This window comes from Rhinoderma darwinii, unplaced genomic scaffold, assembly GCF_050947455.1.
Source record: "Rhinoderma darwinii isolate aRhiDar2 unplaced genomic scaffold, aRhiDar2.hap1 Scaffold_3361, whole genome shotgun sequence".
Classification (NCBI taxonomy): Eukaryota; Metazoa; Chordata; class Amphibia; order Anura; family Rhinodermatidae; genus Rhinoderma; species Rhinoderma darwinii.
The window spans coordinates 110,044-130,319 of record NW_027463416.1 but is presented as its reverse complement, the minus strand read 5'-3'; the positions used below and the strand labels follow the sequence as shown (position 1 = coordinate 130,319).

The 20,276-nt window shown below is 47.4% G+C and overlaps 13 non-coding genes across 13 annotated transcripts; all 13 read left to right on the top strand.

The window, feature by feature from the left end:
* Nucleotides 1-2,197: 2,197 nt before the first annotated feature.
* LOC142704613 (U2 spliceosomal RNA) lies at nt 2,198-2,388 on the top strand. Its single transcript, XR_012868044.1, has one exon. It is a non-coding gene; the product is annotated as a U2 spliceosomal RNA (small nuclear RNA).
* Nucleotides 2,389-3,668: 1,280 nt separating this feature from the next.
* Nucleotides 3,669-3,859, top strand: LOC142704612 (U2 spliceosomal RNA). The gene has a single exon (XR_012868043.1). It is a non-coding gene; the product is annotated as a U2 spliceosomal RNA (small nuclear RNA).
* Nucleotides 3,860-5,143: 1,284 nt separating this feature from the next.
* LOC142704611 (U2 spliceosomal RNA) lies at nt 5,144-5,334 on the top strand. The gene has a single exon (XR_012868042.1). It is a non-coding gene; the product is annotated as a U2 spliceosomal RNA (small nuclear RNA).
* Nucleotides 5,335-6,650: 1,316 nt separating this feature from the next.
* LOC142704610 (U2 spliceosomal RNA) lies at nt 6,651-6,841 on the top strand. Its single transcript, XR_012868041.1, has one exon. It is a non-coding gene; the product is annotated as a U2 spliceosomal RNA (small nuclear RNA).
* A 1,260-nt stretch (nt 6,842-8,101) lies between these two features.
* On the top strand, nt 8,102-8,292 carry LOC142704609 (U2 spliceosomal RNA). The gene has a single exon (XR_012868040.1). It is a non-coding gene; the product is annotated as a U2 spliceosomal RNA (small nuclear RNA).
* A 1,288-nt stretch (nt 8,293-9,580) lies between these two features.
* On the top strand, nt 9,581-9,771 carry LOC142704608 (U2 spliceosomal RNA). The gene has a single exon (XR_012868039.1). It is a non-coding gene; the product is annotated as a U2 spliceosomal RNA (small nuclear RNA).
* Nucleotides 9,772-11,063: 1,292 nt separating this feature from the next.
* Nucleotides 11,064-11,254, top strand: LOC142704606 (U2 spliceosomal RNA). Its single transcript, XR_012868038.1, has one exon. It is a non-coding gene; the product is annotated as a U2 spliceosomal RNA (small nuclear RNA).
* Nucleotides 11,255-12,538: 1,284 nt separating this feature from the next.
* LOC142704605 (U2 spliceosomal RNA) lies at nt 12,539-12,729 on the top strand. Its single transcript, XR_012868037.1, has one exon. It is a non-coding gene; the product is annotated as a U2 spliceosomal RNA (small nuclear RNA).
* Nucleotides 12,730-14,009: 1,280 nt separating this feature from the next.
* On the top strand, nt 14,010-14,200 carry LOC142704604 (U2 spliceosomal RNA). The gene has a single exon (XR_012868036.1). It is a non-coding gene; the product is annotated as a U2 spliceosomal RNA (small nuclear RNA).
* A 1,280-nt stretch (nt 14,201-15,480) lies between these two features.
* On the top strand, nt 15,481-15,671 carry LOC142704602 (U2 spliceosomal RNA). The gene has a single exon (XR_012868034.1). It is a non-coding gene; the product is annotated as a U2 spliceosomal RNA (small nuclear RNA).
* A 1,284-nt stretch (nt 15,672-16,955) lies between these two features.
* On the top strand, nt 16,956-17,146 carry LOC142704601 (U2 spliceosomal RNA). Its single transcript, XR_012868033.1, has one exon. It is a non-coding gene; the product is annotated as a U2 spliceosomal RNA (small nuclear RNA).
* A 1,274-nt stretch (nt 17,147-18,420) lies between these two features.
* On the top strand, nt 18,421-18,611 carry LOC142704600 (U2 spliceosomal RNA). Its single transcript, XR_012868032.1, has one exon. It is a non-coding gene; the product is annotated as a U2 spliceosomal RNA (small nuclear RNA).
* Nucleotides 18,612-19,907: 1,296 nt separating this feature from the next.
* Nucleotides 19,908-20,098, top strand: LOC142704599 (U2 spliceosomal RNA). The gene has a single exon (XR_012868031.1). It is a non-coding gene; the product is annotated as a U2 spliceosomal RNA (small nuclear RNA).
* Nucleotides 20,099-20,276: the final 178 nt, after the last annotated feature.

The following is a 20,276-nucleotide window of genomic DNA, read 5'->3' as shown; positions in this document are numbered from 1 at the left end:
AGTGGAGTGGAGTAGGGGAACAGCAAACAGCCAATAAAGCAGCCCGCCCGCTCGCCTGCCCGCCACAATGGACCTACCTGTGTACACTAGATGGATGTGATGGAATGTACTGTCGTCCCTACATTTCAAGAAGAAGTAAGAATTGCAGTTGCAACAAAGCCTTGCTTGCCTACAAAGAGAGCAGCAATTTGGATTTGTTACTATGTTACCTAGAAGAATAACAAACTGTGCAAGGATGGAGGTTGTAGGAGCAAGGAGAAGTTGTCTGTAAAGTTGGTGGATGCCTATTTTCCATTTTGCAGTCCCTTGTCTCCCTCTTGTGGCCTCCTGGAGGCAACTAGCTGTGCAAAAAAAAGACAGCCTGGCGGCCGGCTGTTGCAGTGTTGCCCTCTCAGGCAACACTGAGTGACTGACTGAGCCTCACCGTCTTATATAAAGTTCAGACGGAACTTTGCACGTGTCATAGTGGAGCCCTCAGGATTCCAGAGCCAGCTTTCTGACATCATAATGGGGCCTCAGAGATAAAAGCCTGGGCCCAGGCAGTGTTGGTCAGTGCTGCTCAGCAGGCAGCACTGGACTGGACTGGATTACAGCTGATACAAGGTGTGAAGGAACAAGGGGTGGCTGTGGGCATGCACTTGCTGCCGCTGCCAGTGTTTATCTGCATGGCAGCAGGGCATTTGGGCGTTGCCAGGAAGGCGTTTTTATGTAGATTCCTCCTTGTGGTGTTATAGGTAAGAGAATCAAAAGTAGGTTACTAGGAGGTAATTTCATAACTCCCTCTGACACAGAAGATACATCTGATTTGCATAGGAAATGCAGATCTTTGGCCATCAAAGGATGTCCACTGTCTGACAAATGTTTAATTGGCTCTTTCCTCACCAAGGTGCGAGATGTGCTGATTAAGGATTTGTCACTAGGGCTGACCAAACATCCTGACCAAACATCTAAAGCTATGCAAATGGATGCCTGTGGTGTGTCTGTCTGTGGACCAGGAGAAACATGGGAGAATGGCATGGTGTTCAAAGAAAGTATGATACATCAAGGCAAACCCCGTCATAATTTATATTTGTAATGACCCACATAGCTAGTTATGATCAGGGAAAATAGCCCTCATATATATGTCAAATTCAGATCCCTACACTCAGAGGAACTACCTGGGATTGGCTATTGGCTAAAAACATGGGCCTATTATAGTGGTGTTTGATATGCCCTGGTTGGTAAATGTCTGCACAGGTGAATGCAGGTAATATTATATTTCTAGGGGATTCCTGCAAGGACACATGATCACTTTTATGTTTCTCTATAGAAATACAACTGTGTAATGGGAGGAGTACCCTTCATTATCATATGAACAGCCTCCTCTCAGTGACATCATCAGCCAGTGAACTGGAGGGAAAAAACTGGGTTTAAAATGCCATGAGAAGTGAGGGTCAGTGTCAGTCGTTGGGGATCCATATCTCGGTTGGAGTGACTGCCCATATTTTCAGCTGTCCCCACAGCCAGGATATCGCCGCTGTACATCAGTAAGGTTTTGTTCTGTTTCTTTTATCCCTTTTATTTTCATAAACTGTTTGATTGCATTGTAACTGTATGTATATTTTTTATCTTTTATTCTGACAACTATTTTATGTATTGCACTGCACTATTGTGTATTAAATCTGAAATATTTATAAGTCTCTTCCTTGTAGTCTTACAGAACTTAATCTTCCGAAGGTGAGGAACGTTACCTGTATTTTATGTTCAATTTAGATAACCTGTGTTATAGGAACTGGTGTTAAGGGAACATAGAGACTTAGGCCCCTATTGCCTAGATAAGTATAGGTGGTGGTAGCATACTGTGGTATAAATTATTGGGGTGTTGGAAACTACGGGAGTAATTTAGCATAATCCTGTCCTCTAGAGTAGGTGGGCGTGGATTTATGAGGTAAATTAATAAACTCAGTAGTGTAGTTCACCCCTGTGACGTGACCTGAGATCGGCGATCGTCACACTCCTCTTTCAGCACTGCATTGTGGTGCAAGCAAAAGAAGCAAATCCTGTCTGGCTTCCTCTCCGGCCTTTATTCACCTCCCGTGTAGCTGTGAGTGTGTGAGCCTGCAGGGCCCCATGGAATTGCCTAGAAGTAGGCTGAATCGCTGCAAGGGCTGAACAGCAGTATCGGGCAGGCTCGGGCAACGCGCGGCCCGTTCGGGTTATCGCTTCTCGGCCTTTTGGCTAAGATCAAGTGTAGTATCTGTTCTTATCAGTTTAATATCTGATACGTCCCCTATCTGGGGACCATATATTAAATGGATTTTTAGAACAGGGAGATGGAAATAGAGCTTGCTCTGTCCACTCCACGCATTGACCTGGTATTGCAGTATTTCCAGGACCGGTGCACCCTTTCCTTATGTGTTGACTAAAAGCAGATTCCAAAAGTGTTTTTTGTCTTTGCTATTGTTTCTGTCTTTCTGAAGGGATCTCCCCTTTTAATCCCATTATTTCAACACCTGTTGGACAATGCATGAGTGATAATGAGCTCATTGATTAAATGCAATTAATGAATAGATTGCCACCTCTTGTTGTGTGTCGTCTGTGTTTCTGTGTTTCCGGCATTTCACATTGGAACACCTCATTCACCTTCCTTGTCTTCTCTCCGCCCTCCCTTTTAGGTAAGTTAAAGAGCTGCACCTGAGCCAGCCACTGATTGATTGATTGATTGATTGATTGATTGATTGATTGATTGATGCAGCACAACAGTCAAATAGTGGAGTGGAGTAGGGGAACAGCAAACAGCCAATAAAGCAGCCCGCCCGCTCGCCTGCCCGCCACAATGGACCTACCTGTGTACACTAGATGGATGTGATGGAATGTACTGTCGTCCCTACATTTCAAGAAGAAGTAAGAATTGCAGTTGCAACAAAGCCTTGCTTGCCTACAAAGAGAGCAGCAATTTGGATTTGTTACTATGTTACCTAGAAGAATAACAAACTGTGCAAGGATGGAGGTTGTAGGAGCAAGGAGAAGTTGTCTGTAAAGTTGGTGGATGCCTATTTTCCATTTTGCAGTCCCTTGTCTCCCTCTTGTGGCCTCCTGGAGGCAACTAGCTGTGCAAAAAAAAGACAGCCTGGCGGCCGGCTGTTGCAGTGTTGCCCTCTCAGGCAACACTGAGTGACTGACTGAGCCTCACCGTCTTATATAAAGTTCAGACGGAACTTTGCACGTGTCATAGTGGAGCCCTCAGGATTCCAGAGCCAGCTTTCTGACATCATAATGGGGCCTCAGAGATAAAAGCCTGGGCCCAGGCAGTGTTGGTCAGTGCTGCTCAGCAGGCAGCACTGGACTGGACTGGATTACAGCTGATACAAGGTGTGAAGGAACAAGGGGTGGCTGTGGGCATGCACTTGCTGCCGCTGCCAGTGTTTATCTGCATGGCAGCAGGGCATTTGGGCGTTGCCAGGAAGGCGTTTTTATGTAGATTCCTCCTCTTTCAGCACTGCATTGTGGTGCAAGCAAAAGAAGCAAATCCTGTCTGGCTTCCTCTCCGGCCTTTATTCACCTCCCGTGTAGCTGTGAGTGTGTGAGCCTGCAGGGCCCCATGGAATTGCCTAGAAGTAGGCTGAATCGCTGCAAGGGCTGAACAGCAGTATCGGGCAGGCTCGGGCAACGCGCGGCCCGTTCGGGTTATCGCTTCTCGGCCTTTTGGCTAAGATCAAGTGTAGTATCTGTTCTTATCAGTTTAATATCTGATACGTCCCCTATCTGGGGACCATATATTAAATGGATTTTTAGAACAGGGAGATGGAAATAGAGCTTGCTCTGTCCACTCCACGCATTGACCTGGTATTGCAGTATTTCCAGGACCGGTGCACCCTTTCCTTATGTGTTGACTAAAAGCAGATTCCAAAAGTGTTTTTTGTCTTTGCTATTGTTTCTGTCTTTCTGAAGGGATCTCCCCTTTTAATCCCATTATTTCAACACCTGTTGGACAATGCATGAGTGATAATGAGCTCATTGATTAAATGCAATTAATGAATAGATTGCCACCTCTTGTTGTGTGTCGTCTGTGTTTCTGTGTTTCCGGCATTTCACATTGGAACACCTCATTCACCTTCCTTGTCTTCTCTCCGCCCTCCCTTTTAGGTAAGTTAAAGAGCTGCACCTGAGCCAGCCACTGATTGATTGATTGATTGATTGATTGATTGATTCATTGATTGATTGATGCAGCACAACAGTCAAATAGTGGAGTGGAGTAGGGGAACAGCAAACAGCCAATAAAGCAGCCCGCCCGCTCGCCTGCCCGCCACAATGGACCTACCTGTGTACACTAGATGGATGTGATGGAATGTACTGTCGTCCCTACATTTCAAGAAGAAGTAAGAATTGCAGTTGCAACAAAGCCTTGCTTGCCTACAAAGAGAGCAGCAATTTGGATTTGTTACTATGTTACCTAGAAGAATAACAAACTGTGCAAGGATGGAGGTTGTAGGAGCAAGGAGAAGTTGTCTGTAAAGTTGGTGGATGCCTATTTTCCATTTTGCAGTCCCTTGTCTCCCTCTTGTGGCCTCCTGGAGGCAACTAGCTGTGCAAAAAAAAGACAGCCTGGCGGCCGGCTGTTGCAGTGTTGCCCTCTCAGGCAACACTGAGTGACTGACTGAGCCTCACCGTCTTATATAAAGTTCAGACGGAACTTTGCACGTGTCATAGTGGAGCCCTCAGGATTCCAGAGCCAGCTTTCTGACATCATAATGGGGCCTCAGAGATAAAAGCCTGGGCCCAGGCAGTGTTGGTCAGTGCTGCTCAGCAGGCAGCACTGGACTGGACTGGATTACAGCTGATACAAGGTGTGAAGGAACAAGGGGTGGCTGTGGGCATGCACTTGCTGCCGCTGCCAGTGTTTATCTGCATGGCAGCAGGGCATTTGGGCGTTGCCAGGAAGGCGTTTTTATGTAGATTCCTCCTCTTTCAGCACTGCATTGTGGTGCAAGCAAAAGAAGCAAATCCTGTCTGGCTTCCTCTCCGGCCTTTATTCACCTCCCGTGTAGCTGTGAGTGTGTGAGCCTGCAGGGCCCCATGGAATTGCCTAGAAGTAGGCTGAATCGCTGCAAGGGCTGAACAGCAGTATCGGGCAGGCTCGGGCAACGCGCGGCCCGTTCGGGTTATCGCTTCTCGGCCTTTTGGCTAAGATCAAGTGTAGTATCTGTTCTTATCAGTTTAATATCTGATACGTCCCCTATCTGGGGACCATATATTAAATGGATTTTTAGAACAGGGAGATGGAAATAGAGCTTGCTCTGTCCACTCCACGCATTGACCTGGTATTGCAGTATTTCCAGGACCGGTGCACCCTTTCCTTATGTGTTGACTAAAAGCAGATTCCAAAAGTGTTTTTTGTCTTTGCTATTGTTTCTGTCTTTCTGAAGGGATCTCCCCTTTTAATCCCATTATTTCAACACCTGTTGGACAATGCATGAGTGATAATGAGCTCATTGATTAAATGCAATTAATGAATAGATTGCCACCTCTTGTTGTGTGTCGTCTGTGTTTCTGTGTTTCCGGCATTTCACATTGGAACACCTCATTCACCTTCCTTGTCTTCTCTCCGCCCTCCCTTTTAGGTAAGTTAAAGAGCTGCACCTGAGCCAGCCACTGATTGATTGATTGATTGATTGATTGATTGATTGATTGATTGATTGATGCAGCACAACAGTCAAATAGTGGAGTGGAGTAGGGGAACAGCAAACAGCCAATAAAGCAGCCCGCCCGCTCGCCTGCCCGCCACAATGGACCTACCTGTGTACACTAGATGGATGTGATGGAATGTACTGTTGTCCCTACATTTCAAGAAGAAGTAAGAATTGCAGTTGCAACAAAGCCTTGCTTGCCTACAAAGAGAGCAGCAATTTGGATTTGTTACTATGTTACCTAGAAGAATAACAAACTGTGCAAGGATGGAGGTTGTAGGAGCAAGGAGAAGTTGTCTGTAAAGTTGGTGGATGCCTATTTTCCATTTTGCAGTCCCTTGTCTCCCTCTTGTGGCCTCCTGGAGGCAACTAGCTGTGCAAAAAAAAGACAGCCTGGCGGCCGGCTGTTGCAGTGTTGCCCTCTCAGGCAACACTGAGTGACTGACTGAGCCTCACCGTCTTATATAAAGTTCAGACGGAACTTTCACCGTCTTATATAAAGTTCAGACGGAACTTTGCACGTGTCATAGTGGAGCCCTCAGGATTCCAGAGCCAGCTTTCTGACATCATAATGGGGCCTCAGAGATAAAAGCCTGGGCCCAGGCAGTGTTGGTCAGTGCTGCTCAGCAGGCAGCACTGGACTGGACTGGATTACAGCTGATACAAGGTGTGAAGGAACAAGGGGTGGCTGTGGGCATGCACTTGCTGCCGCTGCCAGTGTTTATCTGCATGGCAGCAGGGCATTTGGGCGTTGCCAGGAAGGCGTTTTTATGTAGATTCCTCCTCTTTCAGCACTGCATTGTGGTGCAAGCAAAAGAAGCAAATCCTGTCTGGCTTCCTCTCCGGCCTTTATTCACCTCCCGTGTAGCTGTGAGTGTGTGAGCCTGCAGGGCCCCATGGAATTGCCTAGAAGAAGGCTGAATCGCTGCAAGGGCTGAACAGCAGTATCGGGCAGGCTCGGGCAACGCGCGGCCCGTTCGGGTTATCGCTTCTCGGCCTTTTGGCTAAGATCAAGTGTAGTATCTGTTCTTATCAGTTTAATATCTGATACGTCCCCTATCTGGGGACCATATATTAAATGGATTTTTAGAACAGGGAGATGGAAATAGAGCTTGCTCTGTCCACTCCACGCATTGACCTGGTATTGCAGTATTTCCAGGACCGGTGCACCCTTTCCTTATGTGTTGACTAAAAGCAGATTCCAAAAGTGTTTTTTGTCTTTGCTATTGTTTCTGTCTTTCTGAAGGGATCTCCCCTTTTAATCCCATTATTTCAACACCTGTTGGACAATGCATGAGTGATAATGAGCTCATTGATTAAATGCAATTAATGAATAGATTGCCACCTCTTGTTGTGTGTCGTCTGTGTTTCTGTGTTTCCGGCATTTCACATTGGAACACCTCATTCACCTTCCTTGTCTTCTCTCCGCCCTCCCTTTTAGGTAAGTTAAAGAGCTGCACCTGAGCCAGCCACTGATTGATTGATTGATTGATTGATGCAGCACAACAGTCAAATAGTGGAGTGGAGTAGGGGAACAGCAAACAGCCAATAAAGCAGCCCGCCCGCTCGCCTGCCCGCCACAATGGACCTACCTGTGTACACTAGATGGATGTGATGGAATGTACTGTTGTCCCTACATTTCAAGAAGAAGTAAGAATTGCAGTTGCAACAAAGCCTTGCTTGCCTACAAAGAGAGCAGCAATTTGGATTTGTTACTATGTTACCTAGAAGAATAACAAACTGTGCAAGGATGGAGGTTGTAGGAGCAAGGAGAAGTTGTCTGTAAAGTTGGTGGATGCCTATTTTCCATTTTGCAGTCCCTTGTCTCCCTCTTGTGGCCTCCTGGAGGCAACTAGCTGTGCAAAAAAAAGACAGCCTGGCGGCCGGCTGTTGCAGTGTTGCCCTCTCAGGCAACACTGAGTGACTGACTGAGCCTCACCGTCTTATATAAAGTTCAGACGGAACTTTGCACGTGTCATAGTGGAGCCCTCAGGATTCCAGAGCCAGCTTTCTGACATCATAATGGGGCCTCAGAGATAAAAGCCTGGGCCCAGGCAGTGTTGGTCAGTGCTGCTCAGCAGGCAGCACTGGACTGGACTGGATTACAGCTGATACAAGGTGTGAAGGAACAAGGGGTGGCTGTGGGCATGCACTTGCTGCCGCTGCCAGTGTTTATCTGCATGGCAGCAGGGCATTTGGGCGTTGCCAGGAAGGCGTTTTTATGTAGATTCCTCCTCTTTCAGCACTGCATTGTGGTGCAAGCAAAAGAAGCAAATCCTGTCTGGCTTCCTCTCCGGCCTTTATTCACCTCCCGTGTAGCTGTGAGTGTGTGAGCCTGCAGGGCCCCATGGAATTGCCTAGAAGTAGGCTGAATCGCTGCAAGGGCTGAACAGCAGTATCGGGCAGGCTCGGGCAACGCGCGGCCCGTTCGGGTTATCGCTTCTCGGCCTTTTGGCTAAGATCAAGTGTAGTATCTGTTCTTATCAGTTTAATATCTGATACGTCCCCTATCTGGGGACCATATATTAAATGGATTTTTAGAACAGGGAGATGGAAATAGAGCTTGCTCTGTCCACTCCACGCATTGACCTGGTATTGCAGTATTTCCAGGACCGGTGCACCCTTTCCTTATGTGTTGACTAAAAGCAGATTCCAAAAGTGTTTTTTGTCTTTGCTATTGTTTCTGTCTTTCTGAAGGGATCTCCCCTTTTAATCCCATTATTTCAACACCTGTTGGACAATGCATGAGTGATAATGAGCTCATTGATTAAATGCAATTAATGAATAGATTGCCACCTCTTGTTGTGTGTCGTCTGTGTTTCTGTGTTTCCGGCATTTCACATTGGAACACCTCATTCACCTTCCTTGTCTTCTCTCCGCCCTCCCTTTTAGGTAAGTTAAAGAGCTGCACCTGAGCCAGCCACTGATTGATTGATTGATTGATTGATTGATTGATTGATTGATTGATTGATTGATGCAGCACAACAGTCAAATAGTGGAGTGGAGTAGGGGAACAGCAAACAGCCAATAAAGCAGCCCGCCCGCTCGCCTGCCCGCCACAATGGACCTACCTGTGTACACTAGATGGATGTGATGGAATGTACTGTCGTCCCTACATTTCAAGAAGAAGTAAGAATTGCAGTTGCAACAAAGCCTTGCTTGCCTACAAAGAGAGCAGCAATTTGGATTTGTTACTATGTTACCTAGAAGAATAACAAACTGTGCAAGGATGGAGGTTGTAGGAGCAAGGAGAAGTTGTCTGTAAAGTTGGTGGATGCCTATTTTCCATTTTGCAGTCCCTTGTCTCCCTCTTGTGGCCTCCTGGAGGCAACTAGCTGTGCAAAAAAAAGACAGCCTGGCGGCCGGCTGTTGCAGTGTTGCCCTCTCAGGCAACACTGAGTGACTGACTGAGCCTCACCGTCTTATATAAAGTTCAGACGGAACTTTGCACGTGTCATAGTGGAGCCCTCAGGATTCCAGAGCCAGCTTTCTGACATCATAATGGGGCCTCAGAGATAAAAGCCTGGGCCCAGGCAGTGTTGGTCAGTGCTGCTCAGCAGGCAGCACTGGACTGGACTGGATTACAGCTGATACAAGGTGTGAAGGAACAAGGGGTGGCTGTGGGCATGCACTTGCTGCCGCTGCCAGTGTTTATCTGCATGGCAGCAGGGCATTTGGGCGTTGCCAGGAAGGCGTTTTTATGTAGATTCCTCCTCTTTCAGCACTGCATTGTGGTGCAAGCAAAAGAAGCAAATCCTGTCTGGCTTCCTCTCCGGCCTTTATTCACCTCCCGTGTAGCTGTGAGTGTGTGAGCCTGCAGGGCCCCATGGAATTGCCTAGAAGTAGGCTGAATCGCTGCAAGGGCTGAACAGCAGTATCGGGCAGGCTCGGGCAACGCGCGGCCCGTTCGGGTTATCGCTTCTCGGCCTTTTGGCTAAGATCAAGTGTAGTATCTGTTCTTATCAGTTTAATATCTGATACGTCCCCTATCTGGGGACCATATATTAAATGGATTTTTAGAACAGGGAGATGGAAATAGAGCTTGCTCTGTCCACTCCACGCATTGACCTGGTATTGCAGTATTTCCAGGACCGGTGCACCCTTTCCTTATGTGTTGACTAAAAGCAGATTCCAAAAGTGTTTTTTGTCTTTGCTATTGTTTCTGTCTTTCTGAAGGGATCTCCCCTTTTAATCCCATTATTTCAACACCTGTTGGACAATGCATGAGTGATAATGAGCTCATTGATTAAATGCAATTAATGAATAGATTGCCACCTCTTGTTGTGTGTCGTCTGTGTTTCTGTGTTTCCGGCATTTCACATTGGAACACCTCATTCACCTTCCTTGTCTTCTCTCCGCCCTCCCTTTTAGGTAAGTTAAAGAGCTGCACCTGAGCCAGCCACTGATTGATTGATTGATTGATTGATTGATTGATTGATTGATTGATTGATTGATTGATGCAGCACAACAGTCAAATAGTGGAGTGGAGTAGGGGAACAGCAAACAGCCAATAAAGCAGCCCGCCCGCTCGCCTGCCCGCCACAATGGACCTACCTGTGTACACTAGATGGATGTGATGGAATGTACTGTCGTCCCTACATTTCAAGAAGAAGTAAGAATTGCAGTTGCAACAAAGCCTTGCTTGCCTACAAAGAGAGCAGCAATTTGGATTTGTTACTATGTTACCTAGAAGAATAACAAACTGTGCAAGGATGGAGGTTGTAGGAGCACGGAGAAGTTGTCTGTAAAGTTGGTGGATGCCTATTTTCCATTTTGCAGTCCCTTGTCTCCCTCTTGTGGCCTCCTGGAGGCAACTAGCTGTGCAAAAAAAAGACAGCCTGGCGGCCGGCTGTTGCAGTGTTGCCCTCTCAGGCAACACTGAGTGACTGACTGAGCCTCACCGTCTTATATAAAGTTCAGACGGAACTTTGCACGTGTCATAGTGGAGCCCTCAGGATTCCAGAGCCAGCTTTCTGACATCATAATGGGGCCTCAGAGATAAAAGCCTGGGCCCAGGCAGTGTTGGTCAGTGCTGCTCAGCAGGCAGCACTGGACTGGACTGGATTACAGCTGATACAAGGTGTGAAGGAACAAGGGGTGGCTGTGGGCATGCACTTGCTGCCGCTGCCAGTGTTTATCTGCATGGCAGCAGGGCATTTGGGCGTTGCCAGGAAGGCGTTTTTATGTAGATTCCTCCTCTTTCAGCACTGCATTGTGGTGCAAGCAAAAGAAGCAAATCCTGTCTGGCTTCCTCTCCGGCCTTTATTCACCTCCCGTGTAGCTGTGAGTGTGTGAGCCTGCAGGGCCCCATGGAATTGCCTAGAAGTAGGCTGAATCGCTGCAAGGGCTGAACAGCAGTATCGGGCAGGCTCGGGCAACGCGCGGCCCGTTCGGGTTATCGCTTCTCGGCCTTTTGGCTAAGATCAAGTGTAGTATCTGTTCTTATCAGTTTAATATCTGATACGTCCCCTATCTGGGGACCATATATTAAATGGATTTTTAGAACAGGGAGATGGAAATAGAGCTTGCTCTGTCCACTCCACGCATTGACCTGGTATTGCAGTATTTCCAGGACCGGTGCACCCTTTCCTTTTGTGTTGACTAAAAGCAGATTCCAAAAGTGTTTTTTGTCTTTGCTATTGTTTCTGTCTTTCTGAAGGGATCTCCCCTTTTAATCCCATTATTTCAACACCTGTTGGACAATGCATGAGTGATAATGAGCTCATTGATTAAATGCAATTAATGAATAGATTGCCACCTCTTGTTGTGTGTCGTCTGTGTTTCTGTGTTTCCGGCATTTCACATTGGAACACCTCATTCACCTTCCTTGTCTTCTCTCCGCCCTCCCTTTTAGGTAAGTTAAAGAGCTGCACCTGAGCCAGCCACTGATTGATTGATTGATTGATTGATTGATTGATTGATTGATTGATTGATGCAGCACAACAGTCAAATAGTGGAGTGGAGTAGGGGAACAGCAAACAGCCAATAAAGCAGCCCGCCCGCTCGCCTGCCCGCCACAATGGACCTACCTGTGTACACTAGATGGATGTGATGGAATGTACTGTCGTCCCTACATTTCAAGAAGAAGTAAGAATTGCAGTTGCAACAAAGCCTTGCTTGCCTACAAAGAGAGCAGCAATTTGGATTTGTTACTATGTTACCTAGAAGAATAACAAACTGTGCAAGGATGGAGGTTGTAGGAGCAAGGAGAAGTTGTCTGTAAAGTTGGTGGATGCCTATTTTCCATTTTGCAGTCCCTTGTCTCCCTCTTGTGGCCTCCTGGAGGCAACTAGCTGTGCAAAAAAAAGACAGCCTGGCGGCCGGCTGTTGCAGTGTTGCCCTCTCAGGCAACACTGAGTGACTGACTGAGCCTCACCGTCTTATATAAAGTTCAGACGGAACTTTGCACGTGTCATAGTGGAGCCCTCAGGATTCCAGAGCCAGCTTTCTGACATCATAATGGGGCCTCAGAGATAAAAGCCTGGGCCCAGGCAGTGTTGGTCAGTGCTGCTCAGCAGGCAGCACTGGACTGGACTGGATTACAGCTGATACAAGGTGTGAAGGAACAAGGGGTGGCTGTGGGCATGCACTTGCTGCCGCTGCCAGTGTTTATCTGCATGGCAGCAGGGCATTTGGGCGTTGCCAGGAAGGCGTTTTTATGTAGATTCCTCCTCTTTCAGCACTGCATTGTGGTGCAAGCAAAAGAAGCAAATCCTGTCTGGCTTCCTCTCCGGCCTTTATTCACCTCCCGTGTAGCTGTGAGTGTGTGAGCCTGCAGGGCCCCATGGAATTGCCTAGAAGTAGGCTGAATCGCTGCAAGGGCTGAACAGCAGTATCGGGCAGGCTCGGGCAACGCGCGGCCCGTTCGGGTTATCGCTTCTCGGCCTTTTGGCTAAGATCAAGTGTAGTATCTGTTCTTATCAGTTTAATATCTGATACGTCCCCTATCTGGGGACCATATATTAAATGGATTTTTAGAACAGGGAGATGGAAATAGAGCTTGCTCTGTCCACTCCACGCATTGACCTGGTATTGCAGTATTTCCAGGACCGGTGCACCCTTTCCTTATGTGTTGACTAAAAGCAGATTCCAAAAGTGTTTTTTGTCTTTGCTATTGTTTCTGTCTTTCTGAAGGGATCTCCCCTTTTAATCCCATTATTTCAACACCTGTTGGACAATGCATGAGTGATAATGAGCTCATTGATTAAATGCAATTAATGAATAGATTGCCACCTCTTGTTGTGTGTCGTCTGTGTTTCTGTGTTTCCGGCATTTCACATTGGAACACCTCATTCACCTTCCTTGTCTTCTCTCCGCCCTCCCTTTTAGGTAAGTTAAAGAGCTGCACCTGAGCCAGCCACTGATTGATTGATTGATTGATTGATTGATTGATTGATTGATTGATGCAGCACAACAGTCAAATAGTGGAGTGGAGTAGGGGAACAGCAAACAGCCAATAAAGCAGCCCGCCCGCTCGCCTGCCCGCCACAATGGACCTACCTGTGTACACTAGATGGATGTGATGGAATGTACTGTCGTCCCTACATTTCAAGAAGAAGTAAGAATTGCAGTTGCAACAAAGCCTTGCTTGCCTACAAAGAGAGCAGCAATTTGGATTTGTTACTATGTTACCTAGAAGAATAACAAACTGTGCAAGGATGGAGGTTGTAGGAGCAAGGAGAAGTTGTCTGTAAAGTTGGTGGATGCCTATTTTCCATTTTGCAGTCCCTTGTCTCCCTCTTGTGGCCTCCTGGAGGCAACTAGCTGTGCAAAAAAAAGACAGCCTGGCGGCCGGCTGTTGCAGTGTTGCCCTCTCAGGCAACACTGAGTGACTGACTGAGCCTCACCGTCTTATATAAAGTTCAGACGGAACTTTGCACGTGTCATAGTGGAGCCCTCAGGATTCCAGAGCCAGCTTTCTGACATCATAATGGGGCCTCAGAGATAAAAGCCTGGGCCCAGGCAGTGTTGGTCAGTGCTGCTCAGCAGGCAGCACTGGACTGGACTGGATTACAGCTGATACAAGGTGTGAAGGAACAAGGGGTGGCTGTGGGCATGCACTTGCTGCCGCTGCCAGTGTTTATCTGCATGGCAGCAGGGCATTTGGGCGTTGCCAGGAAGGCGTTTTTATGTAGGTTCCTCCTCTTTCAGCACTGCATTGTGGTGCAAGCAAAAGAAGCAAATCCTGTCTGGCTTCCTCTCCGGCCTTTATTCACCTCCCGTGTAGCTGTGAGTGTGTGAGCCTGCAGGGCCCCATGGAATTGCCTAGAAGTAGGCTGAATCGCTGCAAGGGCTGAACAGCAGTATCGGGCAGGCTCGGGCAACGCGCGGCCCGTTCGGGTTATCGCTTCTCGGCCTTTTGGCTAAGATCAAGTGTAGTATCTGTTCTTATCAGTTTAATATCTGATACGTCCCCTATCTGGGGACCATATATTAAATGGATTTTTAGAACAGGGAGATGGAAATAGAGCTTGCTCTGTCCACTCCACGCATTGACCTGGTATTGCAGTATTTCCAGGACCGGTGCACCCTTTCCTTATGTGTTGACTAAAAGCAGATTCCAAAAGTGTTTTTTGTCTTTGCTATTGTTTCTGTCTTTCTGAAGGGATCTCCCCTTTTAATCCCATTATTTCAACACCTGTTGGACAATGCATGAGTGATAATGAGCTCATTGATTAAATGCAATTAATGAATAGATTGCCACCTCTTGTTGTGTGTCGTCTGTGTTTCTGTGTTTCCGGCATTTCACATTGGAACACCTCATTCACCTTCCTTGTCTTCTCTCCGCCCTCCCTTTTAGGTAAGTTAAAGAGCTGCACCTGAGCCAGCCACTGATTGATTGATTGATTGATTGATTGATTGATTGATTGATTGATGCAGCACAACAGTCAAATAGTGGAGTGGAGTAGGGGAACAGCAAACAGCCAATAAAGCAGCCCGCCCGCTCGCCTGCCCGCCACAATGGACCTACCTGTGTACACTAGATGGATGTGATGGAATGTACTGTCGTCCCTACATTTCAAGAAGAAGTAAGAATTGCAGTTGCAACAAAGCCTTGCTTGCCTACAAAGAGAGCAGCAATTTGGATTTGTTACTATGTTACCTAGAAGAATAACAAACTGTGCAAGGATGGAGGTTGTAGGAGCAAGGAGAAGTTGTCTGTAAAGTTGGTGGATGCCTATTTTCCATTTTGCAGTCCCTTGTCTCCCTCTTGTGGCCTCCTGGAGGCAACTAGCTGTGCAAAAAAAAGACAGCCTGGCGGCCGGCTGTTGCAGTGTTGCCCTCTCAGGCAACACTGAGTGACTGACTGAGCCTCACCGTCTTATATAAAGTTCAGACGGAACTTTGCACGTGTCATAGTGGAGCCCTCAGGATTCCAGAGCCAGCTTTCTGACATCATAATGGGGCCTCAGAGATAAAAGCCTGGGCCCAGGCAGTGTTGGTCAGTGCTGCTCAGCAGGCAGCACTGGACTGGACTGGATTACAGCTGATACAAGGTGTGAAGGAACAAGGGGTGGCTGTGGGCATGCACTTGCTGCCGCTGCCAGTGTTTATCTGCATGGCAGCAGGGCATTTGGGCGTTGCCAGGAAGGCGTTTTTATGTAGATTCCTCCTCTTTCAGCACTGCATTGTGGTGCAAGCAAAAGAAGCAAATCCTGTCTGGCTTCCTCTCCGGCCTTTATTCACCTCCCGTGTAGCTGTGAGTGTGTGAGCCTGCAGGGCCCCATGGAATTGCCTAGAAGTAGGCTGAATCGCTGCAAGGGCTGAACAGCAGTATCGGGCAGGCTCGGGCAACGCGCGGCCCGTTCGGGTTATCGCTTCTCGGCCTTTTGGCTAAGATCAAGTGTAGTATCTGTTCTTATCAGTTTAATATCTGATACGTCCCCTATCTGGGGACCATATATTAAATGGATTTTTAGAACAGGGAGATGGAAATAGAGCTTGCTCTGTCCACTCCACGCATTGACCTGGTATTGCAGTATTTCCAGGACCGGTGCACCCTTTCCTTTTGTGTTGACTAAAAGCAGATTCCAAAAGTGTTTTTTGTCTTTGCTATTGTTTCTGTCTTTCTGAAGGGATCTCCCCTTTTAATCCCATTATTTCAACACCTGTTGGACAATGCATGAGTGATAATGAGCTCATTGATTAAATGCAATTAATGAATAGATTGCCACCTCTTGTTGTGTGTCGTCTGTGTTTCTGTGTTTCCGGCATTTCACATTGGAACACCTCATTCACCTTCCTTGTCTTCTCTCCGCCCTCCCTTTTAGGTAAGTTAAAGAGCTGCACCTGAGCCAGCCACTGATTGATTGATTGATTGATTGATTGATTGATTGATTGATTGATTGATGCAGCACAACAGTCAAATAGTGGAGTGGAGTAGGGGAACAGCAAACAGCCAATAAAGCAGCCCGCCCGCTCGCCTGCCCGCCACAATGGACCTACCTGTGTACACTAGATGGATGTGATGGAATGTACTGTCGTCCCTACATTTCAAGAAGAAGTAAGAATTGCAGTTGCAACAAAGCCTTGCTTGCCTACAAAGAGAGCAGCAATTTGGATTTGTTACTATGTTACCTAGAAGAATAACAAACTGTGCAAGGATGGAGGTTGTAGGAGCAAGGAGAAGTTGTCTGTAAAGTTGGTGGATGCCTATTTTCCATTTTGCAGTCCCTTGTCTCCCTCTTGTGGCCTCCTGGAGGCAACTAGCTGTGCAAAAAAAAGACAGCCTGGCGGCCGGCTGTTGCAGTGTTGCCCTCTCAGGCAACACTGAGTGACTGACTGAGCCTCACCGTCTTATATAAAGTTCAGACGGAACTTTGCACGTGTCATAGTGGAGCCCTCAGGATTCCAGAGCCAGCTTTCTGACATCATAATGGGGCCTCAGAGATAAAAGCCTGGGCCCAGGCAGTGTTGGTCAGTGCTGCTCAGCAGGCAGCACTGGACTGGACTGGATTACAGCTGATACAAGGTGTGAAGGAACAAGGGGTGGCTGTGGGCATGCACTTGCTGCCGCTGCCAGTGTTTATCTGCATGGCAGCAGGGCATTTGGGCGTTGCCAGGAAGGCGTTTTTATGTAGATTCCTCCTCTTTCAGCACTGCATTGTGGTGCAAGCAAAAGAAGCAAATCCTGTCTGGCTTCCTCTCCGGCCTTTATTCACCTCCCGTGTAGCTGTGAGTGTGTGAGCCTGCAGGGCCCCATGGAATTGCCTAGAAGTAGGCTGAATCGCTGCAAGGGCTGAACAGCAGTATCGGGCAGGCTCGGGCAACGCGCGGCCCGTTCGGGTTATCGCTTCTCGGCCTTTTGGCTAAGATCAAGTGTAGTATCTGTTCTTATCAGTTTAATATCTGATACGTCCCCTATCTGGGGACCATATATTAAATGGATTTTTAGAACAGGGAGATGGAAATAGAGCTTGCTCTGTCCACTCCACGCATTGACCTGGTATTGCAGTATTTCCAGGACCGGTGCACCCTTTCCTTATGTGTTGACTAAAAGCAGATTCCAAAAGTGTTTTTTGTCTTTGCTATTGTTTCTGTCTTTCTGAAGGGATCTCCCCTTTTAATCCCATTATTTCAACACCTGTTGGACAATGCATGAGTGATAATGAGCTCATTGATTAAATGCAATTAATGAATAGATTGCCACCTCTTGTTGTGTGTCGTCTGTGTTTCTGTGTTTCCGGCATTTCACATTGGAACACCTCATTCACCTTCCTTGTCTTCTCTCCGCCCTCCCTTTTAGGTAAGTTAAAGAGCTGCACCTGAGCCAGCCACTGATTGATTGATTGATTGATTGATTGATTGATTGATTGATTGATTGATGCAGCACAACAGTCAAATAGTGGAGTGGAGTAGGGGAACAGCAAACAGCCAATAAAGCAGCCCGCCCGCTCGCCTGCCCGCCACAATGGACCTACCTGTGTACACTAGATGGATGTGATGGAATGTACTGTCGTCCCTACATTTCAAGAAGAAGTAAGAATTGCAGTTGCAACAAAGCCTTGCTTGCCTACAAAGAGAGCAGCAATTTGGATTTGTTACTATGTTACCTAGAAGAATAACAAACTGTGCAAGGATGGAGGTTGTAGGAGCAAGGAGAAGTTGTCTGTAAAGTTGGTGGATGCCTATTTTCCATTTTGCAGTCCCTTGTCTCCCTCTTGTGGCCTCCTGGAGGCAACTAGCTGTGCAAAAAAAAGACAGCCTGGCGGCAGTGTTGCCCTCTCAGGCAACACTGAGTGACTGACTGAGCCTCACCGTCTTATATAAAGTTCAGACGGAACTTTGCACGTGTCATAGTGGAGCCCTCAGGATTCCAGAGCCAGCTTTCTGACATCATAATGGGGCCTCAGAGATAAAAGCCTGGGCCCAGGCAGTGTTGGTCAGTGCTGCTCAGCAGGCAGCACTGGACTGGACTGGATTACAGCTGATACAAGGTGTGAAGGAACAAGGGGTGGCTGTGGGCATGCACTTGCTGCCGCTGCCAGTGTTTATCTGCATGGCAGCAGGGCATTTGGGCGTTGCCAGGAAGGCGTTTTTATGTAGATTCCTCCTCTTTCAGCACTGCATTGTGGTGCAAGCAAAAGAAGCAAATCCTGTCTGGCTTCCTCTCCGGCCTTTATTCACCTCCCGTGTAGCTGTGAGTGTGTGAGCCTGCAGGGCCCCATGGAATTGCCTAGAAGTAGGCTGAATCGCTGCAAGGGCTGAACAGCAGTATCGGGCAGGCTCGGGCAACGCGCGGCCCGTTCGGGTTATCGCTTCTCGGCCTTTTGGCTAAGATCAAGTGTAGTATCTGTTCTTATCAGTTTAATATCTGATACGTCCCCTATCTGGGGACCATATATTAAATGGATTTTTAGAACAGGGAGATGGAAATAGAGCTTGCTCTGTCCACTCCACGCATTGACCTGGTATTGCAGTATTTCCAGGACCGGTGCACCCTTTCCTTATGTGTTGACTAAAAGCAGATTCCAAAAGTGTTTTTTGTCTTTGCTATTGTTTCTGTCTTTCTGAAGGGATCTCCCCTTTTAATCCCATTATTTCAACACCTGTTGGACAATGCATGAGTGATAATGAGCTCATTGATTAAATGCAATTAATGAATAGATTGCCACCTCTTGTTGTGTGTCGTCTGTGTTTCTGTGTTTCCGGCATTTCACATTGGAACACCTCATTCACCTTCCTTGTCTTCTCTCCGCCCTCCCTTTTAGGTAAGTTAAAGAGCTGCACCTGAGCCAGCCACTGATTGATTGATTGATTGATTGATTGATTGATTGATTGATTGATTGATTGATTGATTGATGCAGCACAACAGTCAAATAGTGGAGTGGAGTAGGGGAACAGCAAACAGCCAATAAAGCAGCCCGCCCGCTCGCCTGCCCGCCACAATGGACCTACCTGTGTACACTAGATGGATGTGATGGAATGTACTGTCGTCCCTACATTTCAAGAAGAAGTAAGAATTGCAGTTGCAACAAAGCCTTGCTTGCCTACAAAGAGAGCAGCAATTTGGATTTGTTACTATGTTACCTAGAAGAATAACAAACTGTGCAAGGATGGAGGTTGTAGGAGCAAGGAGAAGTTGTCTGTAAAGTTGGTGGATGCCTATTTTCCATTTTGCAGTCCCTTGTCTCCCTCTTGTGGCCTCCTGGAGGCAACTAGCTGTGCAAAAAAAAGACAGCCTGGCGGCCGGCTGTTGCAGTGTTGCCCTCTCAGGCAACACTGAGTGACTGACTGAGCCTCACCGTCTTATATAAAGTTCAGACGGAACTTTGCACGTGTCATAGTGGAGCCCTCAGGATTCCAGAGCCAGCTTTCTGACATCATAATGGGGCCTCAGAGATAAAAGCCTGGGCCCAGGCAGTGTTGGTCAGTGCTGCTCAGCAGGCAGCACTGGACTGGACTGGATTACAGCTGATACAAGGTGTGAAGGAACAAGGGGTGGCTGTGGGCATGCACTTGCTGCCGCTGCCAGTGTTTATCTGCATGGCAGCAGGGCATTTGGGCGTTGCCAGGAAGGCGTTTTTATGTAGATTCCTCCTCTTTCAGCACTGCATTGTGGTGCAAGCAAAAGAAGCAAATCCTGTCTGGCTTCCTCTCCGGCCTTTATTCACCTCCCGTGTAGCTGTGAGTGTGTGAGCCTGCAGGGCCCCATGGAATTGCCTAGAAGTAGGCTGAATCGCTGCAAGGGCTGAACAGCAGTATCGGGCAGGCTCGGGCAACGCGCGGCCCGTTCGGGTTATCGCTTCTCGGCCTTTTGGCTAAGATCAAGTGTAGTATCTGTTCTTATCAGTTTAATATCTGATACGTCCCCTATCTGGGGACCATATATTAAATGGATTTTTAGAACAGGGAGATGGAAATAGAGCTTGCTCTGTCCACTCCACGCATTGACCTGGTATTGCAGTATTTCCAGGACCGGTGCACCCTTTCCTTATGTGTTGACTAAAAGCAGATTCCAAAAGTGTTTTTTGTCTTTGCTATTGTTTCTGTCTTTCTGAAGGGATCTCCCCTTTTAATCCCATTATTTCAACACCTGTTGGACAATGCATGAGTGATAATGAGCTCATTGATTAAATGCAATTAATGAATAGATTGCCACCTCTTGTT